This window comes from Leptinotarsa decemlineata, unplaced genomic scaffold, assembly GCF_025532065.1.
Source record: "Leptinotarsa decemlineata unplaced genomic scaffold, Ldec_3_MD MMD2_tig00000157_RagTag_RagTag, whole genome shotgun sequence".
In the NCBI taxonomy this organism is placed as follows: domain Eukaryota; kingdom Metazoa; phylum Arthropoda; class Insecta; order Coleoptera; family Chrysomelidae; genus Leptinotarsa; species Leptinotarsa decemlineata.
The window spans coordinates 61,416-74,555 of record NW_027412543.1 but is presented as its reverse complement, the minus strand read 5'-3'; the positions used below and the strand labels follow the sequence as shown (position 1 = coordinate 74,555).

The 13,140-nt window shown below is 36.1% G+C and overlaps 1 long non-coding RNA gene across 1 annotated transcript in view; it reads right to left on the bottom strand.

Annotated features, from left to right (window-relative positions):
* The window catches only part of LOC141481363 (uncharacterized), a 165,666-nt gene that overhangs the window by 118,088 nt on the left and 34,438 nt on the right, over positions 1 to 13,140 (bottom strand). The gene's annotated exons all lie outside the window — the stretch shown is intronic.

The window sequence follows — 13,140 nt, the reverse complement described above, 5'->3', positions numbered from 1 at the left end:
ATGGATCGACCTTTTTGACGGATTTGATAGCAGTTACTTGCATTTTTGCAAGGTACTTTTAGTGTCTAGAATATTTGTCCCAAAAGTTGGGCCTCTACATACAGAACAATCTCTCGTTCGGGAGAAACATCCAAAACAAATCTGATGATCGTCGTGTCAAGCAAACTGGATATTCTCATGCAGAGGCCCTGACGTCTTCCATACGTTCTCCAGGCGCATATGTGAAAATTCTCAATAGTTATTTTTGTATTGAGTGCGGAAAAGGAGTGTGTCAATATTTGGCCCATATCACAGGTCGAAGCCAAAAATACTCTCGAATGTGGCATGAAAACACGAATTTTATACACGAAAAACATTTTTTGTACAACTGTTAAAGTGAATTAACATCGTCTGAAATATATGGAATACAGACATTTTGACGTTATTTTTGTAAAGATAAGTTATCGCGTTATCGCTTTCAAACGACTTTTCTCTTGAAAATAGTATTGAATGTTTTCAGTGAAATCGAATACAGAATTTTTTTCTGCATGAAAAAACTTAGCCCAAAAAAAATAAGTAATACTTCCCTTCTCCATTCATTTTATATTTGATGATATCAATACTTACAATACAATTTCACAACATCCAGTGGTCTTTCTGTGTTGTTACAATAGACGGTTTGTTGGCAAGCCGCGTGTTAGCCTTTTTGACTTGTTTGATCGTAGATGCTTCAATTTCAAGTTATATCTAAGAAGATGGATGTTGATTTCAATGGTGGTAGTATAACCCGAATAGATATATCTGAGAAATATGCAAATTTGCACAATATTTCGTGAGATACTATGGATCGACCATTTTGGCGGATTTAATAGCCGTTGCAAGCATTTCTGCAAGGTACTTCTATTATCTCGAATATTTGTTTCAAATTTGGACCTTTACATACAGCACGATCTCTCGTTCGAGAGAATCATCCAAAACAAATCTGATGAGCGTTTTGTCAAGCAAACTGGACATTCTAATGTAGAGGCTATGACGTCTCCCAAACGTTCTCCAGGCGAATATGTGAAAAGTCTTTATGGTTATTTCTGTATTGGGTGCCAAGAAAGAGTGTCTATATTAGGCCCAGACCGCAGGTCAGAGCCAAAAATTCTCTCGAATGTGGCATGAAAACACGAATTATATAGACGAAATACAAACAACATTTTTTGTACAACTGGTAAAGTAAATTTACATCGTCTGATATATATTGAAAACATACATCTTGACGTAGTTTTTGTCCCGATGAGTTATCGCGTTATCGCTTTCAAACGACTGTTGTCTTGAAAATACTAATTTACACATTCAAGACAAAGTGTTCCAGCCTCAAAATGTAGAATATGTCTTCAACGATGCTGAAAAACAAATTTTGTACTTTCGACTACAATAATTTTTGTTCAATATGTAAACGTACCGAATGTGGGTGAAATTCCAAGGAAATGATCGTGAAGGCTTATGTAAACAATGAAAATTAATTTGTCCAACATCAGTCGATGAGGGCCAGTTAGCAGTATTTGCGCAGGCGCAATTCCAAAGAGTACACCATTCAATTGTGAATTGAAATTTATATTTCAACATCGTCATTTGAAAACAAAATACTGTTGAATTTGTTCCAGAACACGCAACGAGGCAAGAGAAAAAGAAGTCATGCATGAAATTTGACGTTCATAAAGTTATCATAGAATCTACGATGTCAGCATGTATTTTGATTAGAGTTGTACAACCAACTCATTTCAAGTTGGTAAGAATATATAATATAGGTATGCAGAATTATAGCTATCACTTATTGATAAAGCCAGACACGTGGCTTCATAACAATTCAGTACGACGAAACAAAAGCTCTTTGTTTGATTGCATAATATGTCATCACCTATATTCCTTTTCTTACCCAAGGTGACATTGATTACTGTCAATGCTGAATCAGCAACCAGAGATATGCAGTTCTCAAAGCGACGGAACAAAGGCTCTCTGTTTGATTTCATAATTTGTCATCACTTATTTTCCTATAAATACCTCCTGCGAGGCGAAATGATGAGTTATTTGTATCAGTTGAAGGTGATACTAGTGACAAGTGCAACGATTTCCATCTGAACGTGTTTTCCATGCTCACTTAAGAATTTTCATTGCAAAATTTTTTATACGTTCTTTACTTTTTCTCAAATGAATTTATTCAAATTTAATTTAATTCAAATTTACTGTAGTGTTTTTTTATATATACTTTTTGAGGGTTATTGTTTTATTTTCCAATTATTTTGTAATACAAAACAGTTTAGAGGTAATTACGTATTCCTCAAGCCAACCCCAGACTACTATTTTCATCCTACATATATCAGAAGATAGGAAGTGACAATTGCTGATATTTCTCAATCATTAATACCTAATGAATAAAAGATAAGAACCGGTAATTGTTGACATCCATTTTTATCGAATACTATCACTTACAATATTTATTGTATCGTACAATTTGTTTTGATGTTCCATTAGATGATAGCCTCATAACCGTGAAATGAGATTATAAATTTCACTCGAGAATCATCCAAGCTGAATAAGAGTTTTTCCCGTATTTTATCTATTTACCTTTGACAATGCCATAGATTGTCTATATACACATTTATAATATTATAAGCAGAAGCTCATTTTGTGACCAGCTTTCGAGTTGAATAAAACGTATAGTAACAAAGGAATAACTTTTATTTATGTTGTCGTAATAAACTAATAAGGTATTTTTGACATTAAAAATAAAATAAATACAACAATAAAATAGTTGAGAGAGTGTTCGTATAATTTGAAACATTAATTGTTATTTAAATTTTGGTTTCTCGCAGGTGGATTTTCAAAAATTCAAGTTCGGTCGTGCAGAGGAAACTAATTAACAACAACAACTTTCTACCACATCGAGTGACGGAGAAGTATCACACCCCATTAGGAAAAATTTATCATAAGAAAAATACGCTGTCTGTTGTTTTATTTGAATTTGTACGAAATTAAGGTTAGTACTGCTTTCCCATTTTTTCTCTGTTCGAAATATGTCTAGAGTTTGTGATTGAATACAATACTTTTTGTTCGACTCAAAAAGTTTCTCATTCATAGATATGATCTGCATAAAGTAGTGTTTTCAATACTTTTTATGTGTTTAGTACTTACAGAATGACTTGTGTTTAGTACTTGTATTGAATGACAATTGATTTTTTCAATCATAATTGTAGCTCGCCCATTTATCACAATCGCTCCACGAAAGACATTACCCCCACTCTTAGCAACCTTTCCAGAACGAACTTTAATCTCAACAGCTTCAAGAACCATCTCAACAGTGTCCACAGAACGAGATTCAATTTTCTGCAGCTTCCAAAATCGACCCATCACACTAAGAACTTCATTTGTGAACAAAATATCGATGAGTCATGTCAATAAATGAAATCCAAATGGTTTATTTTCCAAAAATCAAGTCGGTAATTGATAAATACATCTTACACATCAAAGATAATTATTCGAATCATATTGCCAAACAAGCTATACAATAAATTAATAAACATATAAGGAAATGCGTTTTAACTATGAAAAAAATTCAATTTCCGGTTGGGGAAAAACAATGATTACACGAATTGGGAAATTGAAACGCTTTAAAGTTATTATCAAAATGATGAATGATGAACATATAGGCTCGGGTTTGAAACGACAAAGCACCAGGGTAAAGTGACAAAATGTTAACAATGTTTTCAATAGTAGAGTAACAACGGGGGTAATCATCAATTTGACTCATAAAGAACCTAAAAAGTTTCTAGACGATGCTTTTCCATTATTCAAACGTGAGATTCACAAAATTTCAAAACAAATGTCATGCCTCAAAGTTAATTCTACATTTTCAGGGGATTTTAATAAGAAATCGAATGATGGTGATATTGTTGATCGCAAATATTTCAGTACGGCAAATAAAGTTATCGATTCAAGTATGGACTTGGCTGCTTGGTACAATGAAAACGTTGTGGATGTTATATTGAATAAATTAGGCGAATTTGAAGAACAACTGTCGGGGTGGAACATTCAACCATTTGTAGTTGCCATTCAGACAAAAATATTTGAAAAGTCTTTCTTTCAACGTTCTAATGGTACGTTCAGTCATAGAAGCCTTAGTGATGCTGTACGTATTGTTGTGATTTATTTCATGTTTTTTCATCAAAGTTTTAAACGTATTGTTGTGAAATTCTTTGCCTTGATCGGTTTGTGAATTTTTTGGACAACGTTTCGTATGTGTCAAGATATCTGCAAACGTTTTGGTAGTTTCCTCTCCCGTTTTTGATTTCAGTGGTCTAGTCCACGAAATCAAAAACGAAAAACAATCTATGACGACTAGAATCAGTTTGAAATTTCGATTTTGGTGAGCGAAGTCCATCTGCCATAAGTCATCTATTCCTTCGATAATTCCTTCTAATTCCTTCTAATTGGTTTATGTAATTCGTTGACAAGTTGAATCTTGTCTTTGGAAGTCATGACGACTGATGCTGAAGATGTGTGAACCCCGCTCTTTTATTATGGTTATGCTTGAACTTCATTTTGAATCTTGTTAATTTCCTTGATAGTAAATTGTACCTTGGCTATATTCGAATTTATTTCGGTGATTTGTTTGGAGATGTCACCTTGAAATTTGATAAGTTATTCATTTACTTGGGTCATTTCTTTTCCGTGTTGCTTAGCTAGCTGATAAATATATGGAGAAAGTTCTTTGTTGGTTCCATCCACATACTTTTTATTAGCAACATCGTAATCAGTGATGTGGCTTTTCACATGACACAATTTCACATCACCACAATGAATATTACCATCTGCGTTATAATGCAATAAACTTCCTCCAGAGGGCGTTGGCAATTTTCACTTTCTGTTACTGTCGCTACGTCCAAACTTATCGATAACCATTTTGAAAATGATAATGTATTGGAGGACGTAGTGTTTCTCATATAATTATTTCTGCTTCTTTGAGTTCATTCAAAATGGCAATTATTTCATTGTTGTGTGAAGTATTTCCTGCATCTCGAGACGCTAGTGATAATTTGAGATGTTCGCATAGCTCGTTGGGATCGTCCCAATAAATGTATTCAATGGGTTTCGTATTGAATGTCATTGCAAGAGGTAACGTTTTGTGTGTGAACATGATGTCATGTCATGAGAAGTAGTAGTAGTGAGAGGTGTTTTAGGTTGAAAAAACCCAGTACCAGTTTCACGACGATTTCCTGTTGTAGAAAACAACGGTTTGATTATGTTGGTGTACTTGTACCTCTGAGTGCCTTTTACATCTCCAGCGGAATTCTTGTGAGCGATCGATAAATCCAAATTTTTTTGTATATATTCAAATCATCAGAGTTATAATTTCCAGGCATGTCGAGAAATAACAGTTCATATATACCGGGTATATACCCAGCCAATTTTATGTATCCGCTACGCTTGTCAAAATCGATTTCCTTTCGGCCTAGGAACCATTTTGAAGATACTCCATCATATATGGGACCGCATACTTTGTCGATTTACTTGTCATTTCTCTTTTTCATTTGTACTTCTGCTCCTGTGGTTATACAAATCAATCTGAGTAAATAAAGAGATAATCATTATCATTATTATTATTATTATTATTATTATTGTGAGTTCACGAATGGGATGTTATCATTGTAAAAATGAATGATTTTTATTCAAAATCTTGTTGTTGTTTCAATCATCATTTAAGGTTATGTCATACTGGCATTATATCAGTCATGTCTATGATATTAACGCTAACGAGTCGTTTTTCGACGCTCTCCATCGATTTCAATCCACCCATTCGATTAGATTCTGATTCTGAATATACTTGGCTTTGCTCAGTTTCCATTCATACAACAGTATACCCAACATTGAGGAAGGTACGAAATTCTACTACTATTAAAACGCTGACAAAACTAAACAAAAAAGCATCGATATAACTATTGGATCTTACGAAATTGGTGACATTGAAGAATTAATAAACAAATACATCTCACCTAAAACGTTCAAGGAAATCCCTGAGGATTTTTTCTATCTAAAACCGAATAATAATACGCTGAAAAGTGAAATATTCTTTCTGAAACACTCGATTGATTTCTGACCTGCAAATAGCTTGGCTCATATACTGGGATTTTCATCTACTCTTCTCAAACCAAAAATGTATTACGAATCCGATCTACCTGTGGATATCATTCAAGTACGCACCATACACATAGATAGGAATATTACGTTTGGAGCCTCCTACAACGACAGACCGGCTCATACGATATACGAATTTGCTGTTGGTGTTGATCCTCGGTACGTAATTGACGAAAAACCAAATCACCCCATTCACCTACCTATTGCACATAGAGACGAAATGAACAATATTACGCTGCGAGTGCTCGACCAACATTCCTGGCTTATTGATTTCCGAAACGAAGAAATAATAATTCGTTTGGAATTGAAGCGAAAGTATGGTGCTGACTATCTATAAAAATAATACACCTCCATACCCCAAGTCACTCTTCACCAAGACCTTCACTAGTCGACAACTATTGAGAACGAAAAATAAATTGTTTCTGGAATCTCTTGGTTACCATGTTGTCCAATCAAGTGTGTCCGAAAACCGCAAATCGATGAGTCCATACAAAAGGTAAAGTGGCGTACCTACTATCTTTATGTCAAGTCTTGTCGCAACAACGATGTTATTGAAATCAACATCAATCAATCTGATGCCTACGATGCTGTTCATTAGTGGAAAAGTCGAGAAGACCTTTCGTAAACAATGCTGGCGCTTTCATATTTCAATCTGCTAGTTATGAGCAGAGTGGTAATGAATTGGAAGCAGTTCGTGAACTTGGAATTGTTAGTACTGTAAGAGGCTTTCTCATCTACACCGACGAATAAATCAAACACTTGGCCACCTCCGGCTGGACTTTTCCCAACAATACAGGCGTCATCAACACAACTCATCTAACATTCAACATGCTCATCCCCATCAAACATTTTTTGAATATCTTCAATGATTATCAGTGCGTTGTTTACGGTAAACATACCATTCGATTAGTAAGAGCTGGAGATGATAGCAACTGTTTCAAAATAGATGAGACTCCTGCCGAAAACGGAAGTTAAATTGGAAATTGAAAATATTGAACTGAAAGTTGAACGAATATTTATGCATGATCAAATCAAATAGCAACTTTTGAAAGCTATCCAAGCAGTTACTCCTATTCTCATACCGTTCAGAAAATGGAACTTCATATGCTGCCTGCTCTCACACAAGGTGTGATTGTATGTTTCCAAAAAAATAGTGACTACACTAAAGTCAACAATGATCCAACAATATTCAATCATTTGAATATCACCAATATAATGCTCACTCTAAACGGTGAGAATTACTCCAAGAAAAATATGCATGTGGATTTTGCAAAGGGGAATTTTTCGCAAGCTTATTTCAACTACTCACAATTTGGTATCAGCTACAAAATGACTAATCAACATAATCCTCTTCTCACTTCCACCGTTTTCACGGACAAAGCTCTCTTTGTCATCGTTTGTTCCAGAAGGGATGAGAGCATCAAAAGTTCCAGTGTTGATGTAAAACTTGAAATCGGAGCATCCGAAAAATTTCCTCAAAATACTAGAGCCTATTGCATCATTGTGCTCGACACTGTCATAGAACACCCCCCACTCAGCGAAATTATTAAAAAATGGAACTGAACATGTGCTTTCGCTTCTTTCCTTGCTGTACATATTCAAGGCTTCACCGACGAGCAGAAATTCCATCCTTAAGAAATAGCCATTAGGGTTGGAATTCAGTGTACTAACTTTTTACTGCTGGCAAATACATCATTTTCCTGTTTGAGTAAAGAAGATCGCCGTACTGCCTGTTATTTGGAGCGAAACATTCACGGATTGAGGTATTTCTCTGGCTTTGTAAAATATAATCAATTGGATGCCATCCTCATGAAAAATCTACAAAGTGTCGATGCCATTTATGTGCGTGGATATCAAAAACATGACTTTCTGACTGAAAAATTTCACGAGAAGAATATACCTACACGCGTTGTGAATTTGAATGATTCCCACATTCGACAATAACGAAGGTGCCTCACCCTGTATGCATCACATTCGCAACCGAACCAGCTACAATTGCAGTCTCCGAAACGTAGATATTTTATACAAATGGCTTTGTGATATATCACCAAAATAAAAATGTATAATACATTTCTGAATCATTTCTTCTCTTTCATCTAACCTCACCGCCTCATGATACCCTCAACAAAAATATAAAACGTATGCAAAACGATCGAAAACGCACGAAAAACGGTCGAAAACGCACGAAGAATGGTCGAAAATGCACGAAAAACGGTCGGAAACGCACGCAAAAACGGTCAAAACTCATGCAAAATCTCATTGCTGAATACTTCGCTCCTCCATTGCCCTCACGTTGAGTCCACAACGCGTAACCCCTCGACACTTTCGGGTTTCCTCTTTCTCCTGATGATGCTAACTTGGTTAACAAAGATACGAGACTCAATGCCCATTTGGCATGTTGGAATGCTAGACTTCTCTTAAATTGACATGTTTCTTCTTAAATGATATATTTTGGCGCACCCTGTACACTTCGACGTCATGTTTTTTTCTTTCAATGATGTATTTTGAGACATCCCGTACACAGTATTATTACCCTGCAATGCTGGCATTGGCAGCGTATAACCTCGATTCCATCTCCATCTCTCTTTGCCTCGATTACGTCACACGCGTCTCTAGCTCTTAGACACATATACACATATTTATATGAAATATTAATTAGTTCCCTAATCTAAGTATATTTTCCTATCTTCAACATGATAATGACGATTACAACTTTCCTAACATTCTACGGAATGAGTCAATTTCGGTACCGACAAAACTAACGCTATAAATACCCAACATTCGCAGTTACTTTCAATATCTTACGTTGGTATAGAGGCTAAGGACAATATCTAGCACCCGGACGATTCAGGTTCGAATCTCATAACTATAAATTTGTTTTAATCAAAATCACGTGACAAGGGGGCCTGAGCAGTGATGCGGAGTCCCAAGGGGGACGAAGGCGGAGTACTGAGGGGGCTGATAGGTGCGGCGGAGTACCAAGGGGGCCGAGGGGCGGAGTTCCACGCTTGAATCGCTACGATACTCATTCCATCCTGCGTCGATGACGTCACACGTTTCCCTCACTCCTGTTTGAACCAAAAATTGCAAAAAGTTTAGCTCCATAAGAAAATACATGAGGTTTTGAGCTCGTATCGATGTTGTTCATCTGCTCACAATTTTTCGTGAGATACAATGGATCGATCTTTTTTGCGAATTTGATAGCCGTTGCTAGCAACGTTCTGTTGTCTTGAAAATAGCATTCAATGTTCTCAGTGAAATCGAATATAGAAATTTGTCCTGTCTGAAAAAACTCAGCTCAAAATAACTTAGTATTATTTATATTTTTCATACATTCTAAGTAGGGTGCTAATGCCGACTGAACGCCTCCCCCCACCCCTTTTGACCTTGAGACGTCACACGACCTTCAATGACGTCACCTAACCTTGAACGTCGTATACGTAGTATGAGCTTGAATGCGGTGTTTGACCTTGAGTGTGGGGTTTGACCTTGACGTTCGACACTTCGACTACCTTGAGCTTGCTCCATGGCATTGAATGTTGACCTTGAATGAAATCGTGACGTGTACAGAATATACAGTGGGATTAGACGTTGCGGTGTTTGACCTTGAGTGTGGGGTTTGACATTGACGTTCGTCACTTCGACTACCTTGAGCTTGCTCTGTGGCATTGAATGTTGACCTTGTAGCTCCCATTTGGGTTATGGTGGGGGGGGGGAGAAGTTGGGCTTTTATAAGGAGTGTGGTGTGAACGTTTCACTCATTTCAAATTCTCTTTATCGTACGGTAGATATTTCTATATACAAGATGTATTCGTGCGTTGATTGTAAAAAAAGTTTCACTCGTAGTGACAACCTACGTCGTCATCAGCGGGATTCCTGCACACCCGCAAATGGTGATGGACCTCCAACATCGAAGAGGCAACGGTTGACACCCCCAGCACTTCCAACACTGCAAACATGCGTTTGCTGCAATTTGACTATTGCAAGCGATCAGATGAATGTACATCGGAGGACGTTGCAGCATAGAACAAATGCATGTGTTCAATATGGGAAAGGTGTGAAAATTGTCAATACAGCTTTCAAGTGTCGAATTGTGAGCTACCGAGTGGACAGTGAAAACCACCACATGGATTTACCAACATTCTTCAATGAAATTAAGCAGAAAGTAGTGAAACTACTCGAAGAAGTGTTGGATATCCATAAATGCATGAAAGTGAACATGGAAGTGTTTGGGCGGTACAGTCTGCAAACTAAGGATCTTTCAGACATCAAATCATTTAATAGTCCCAATGAAGTAATTGATCAATCGAATGATTTGGATGTGGTTTATAGCAGTTTTGCAGATAGTTTAACTGTTAAAGCAGCGGAATTTCAAGATCGGGATTCAGGTATGTGATCTAGTCAAAATGTTGATGATGATGGACTTATAGAGAAAACCCATATTTTCAGGTTGGACCATTGAGAAAATTTTGTACTTGGAGGTGAATATCAACAAGTATAGCCCCTTCGGAGGGTCTTCTTACATCAAATTGCCAAGGTTCATCGAATTGAAAAAAAGTGTGGTGAATGTTCTTAATCAAGATCAGTGCTGCTTTGCGTGGGCTGTGACTTCAGCTTTATACCCTGCCAGTCAGAAACTTAATGAAATTTCATCATATCCCCACTTCTCAACCGTCTTGAATGTAGCAGGTATGGAATTTCCAGTTAAGTTGAAAGATATTCCTAAGTTTGAGGTTATGAAAGATTGCTCTATCAATGTTTATGGGTTGGAAAATGTTTTTAAAAATGGTAGAATTGAATATGAAGTTGTGGGTCCGTTACACTATTCTAAACGTAGATTAAATAGTCATGTTAATCTGTTGATTATTACAGATGATTCTGGTAATAGTCATTATTGTTGGATTAAGGATTTATCGAGACTAGTATCATCACAAATATCTGCCCGTGGTCATAAAAAGTATTTTTGTGATGGTTGTTTATTGTACTTTGATAATGAACGAACTTTATTGCGACATCAGTTGAATGATTGTAATCACATATCGACAACGACACCATCCACAAATTTCAGGGTTGATAAATTTGGTAAAAGGGTACCTGAGAATATTTTGAAATTTGAAAATATCGAGAAACAGTTGAGGGTTCCATTCGTTGTATATGCTGATTTCGAATCTATTCTGAAACCAGTGCATACTAATGAGCCAGATCCTGCTAACTCTTATACAAATCGAACATATCTTCATGAACCATATGCTTTTTCTTACCTCATAAAGTGCTCTTTTGATGATTCTATATCTAAATTTGTACTATATAGAGGTGCTGATGCAGCTAAAGTGTTTGTGTCAAACTTGGAGGCTGATGTCACCAATATTTATCACAAATATTTGAAGAAAGTCATTCCAATGAGTCCATTGACTGATGAGGAAGAGCATGATTTCAATATTGCCGCCACATGTGGTATATGTGGAGAACCATTTGGTGATGGTGATATTAAGGTGCGTGACCACTGCCATCTAACGGGGAAAAAAAGAAATGGAGCTGCACATAGTATTTGTAACCTCAATTTCAAATTGCCCAACTTTATACCCATAATTTTTCATAATCTCAGTGGGTATGACTGTCATTTGTTCATAAAAGAGTTATGCACAAACAAAACAAAAGTTGATGTCATTGCTCAAACTAAAGAAAAGTATGTTTCCTTCACGAAACATATAATTATGGAGAGAATAGTAGATCACAATGGAGTGATGAAAAATAAGTTTTTGAAATTAAGGTTCATCGATAGTTTTAAATTTAAGGCTGCTTCCCTTCAAGAGTTAGGTGACAATTTAGATGAAAAACATTTTGTGGAAACAAGAAAATATTTTCCGGAACAGGATAAATTCAAACTTATGAGGCAGAAAGGTGTTTTTCCGTACAGTTTTATCGATTCTTTAGATAAATTAAATTATTCTAGTATACCATCAAAGGTGGACTTTTATGATAAATTAAATGAAAAACATGTTTCTGATGAGGATTATGATAGAGTAAAGCAGGTATGGAACACATTCAATTGTCAAGATTTGGGTGAATATTCTGACATATACCTAAAATCTGATGTTCTACTGTTGTGCGATATTTTTGAAAATTTTAGAAATATGAGTTTAGATACATATAAATTGGATCCTGCTCACTATTTCACTTCTCCAGGTCTTTCTTGGGATGCTATGTTGAAGTATACGGGTGTCAACTTGGAATTATTAACTGATATCGATATGGTGCATTTTCTCCAAAACGGTATACGTGGTGGTGTAAGCCAGTGTTCGGAGAGGAAGCATATTGCAAACAATCAGTTTCTTCCAAATTATAATCCCGAAGAACCTTCATCTTTCATAATGTATTTGGATGCAACAAATCTGTATGGTCATAGCATGTCTCAATCATTACCTTTTGGTGGGTTCACTTGGTTGACCGCCAGTGAAATATGTCAGTTGGATATCAATAGTATTCCAGATGATAGCCCCCAAGGATACATACTTGAAGTAGATGTGCATTACCCTGTCGAGTTACACGATCTACATTCGGATTTACCATTTTTGGTTGAAAGTATTATACCACCTGGTTCAAAGTCCAAAATACCCAAACTTATTCCTAATTTGAATGATAAAAAGAAATATATCGTTCATTATAGGAATTTGAAACAAGCGGTCCGTAATGGTTTGATGGTGATGAAAACTCATAGAATTCTCAGATTCAATCAGTCACCGTGGCTGAAAAAATATATCGATTTAAATACAAATTTGAGAAATAAGGCTACCAATAAGTTTGAGAAGGGTTACTTCAAATTGAATATAAATTCCATATTTGGCAAAACGATGGAAAATGTAAACAATAGAAGAGACATTCGAATTGTCACACATTGGGAATCCATAAGAAGAGGTATGGGTGCCAATGCTTTGATAGCTCGTCCCAATTTCAAAACATTATCCATATTTTCGGAAGACT